The sequence below is a fragment of the Blennius ocellaris genome (genome assembly GCF_963422515.1).
Source record: "Blennius ocellaris genome assembly, contig: SCAFFOLD_107, whole genome shotgun sequence".
NCBI classification, from domain to species: Eukaryota; Metazoa; Chordata; class Actinopteri; order Blenniiformes; family Blenniidae; genus Blennius; species Blennius ocellaris.
Genome location: NW_027662179.1, coordinates 95,302 through 95,844, shown reverse-complemented (window position 1 = coordinate 95,844; position 543 = coordinate 95,302).

Below are 543 nucleotides of genomic sequence, written 5' to 3'. Positions count from 1 at the left end.
TTTGAACGCACTGAGCAGGATCTGACCCCGTGACCCCCCCCCCAGCCCCCCAACCCCCCGCCCCCCCCAGCCCCCCCACGGCTCCAGGTCTCAGGAAGTGATTAACCCTCCTGGACAGTGAAGCCCTGATGTTCCATGCATGTGAGCCTCCCTGGTGTGTGGAGTGGGCGCTCCTCCACAGGCTCCTCAAAGTGGGGTCACCACCTCCTGCTCTTGACATTGAATTCCGATCATCCTCACCCCCCCCCCCTCCCCCCCCCCTCCCGCCCCGCCCCTACCCCCCCCCCCCCAGAGGCCTCCACCCACACCGTGCTACAGGAGAAGCTCATTCACACCAGAATCCAGCCTTTTTTCAGTGTTTTGAACGTGACGCCAACAACCATTGGTTGATTATTCCTGAATCGTTTCCATGGCGTCTAATCTGCCCAGATACAGAACCAGCAGCCAATCAGATCCCTCGTTTGCATTTCAATGTTTTGGATCAAACTCTTGTGTTTTGCACAACATATCATCGATTCAATTTGAGTTTAAAATAGGGAGGAA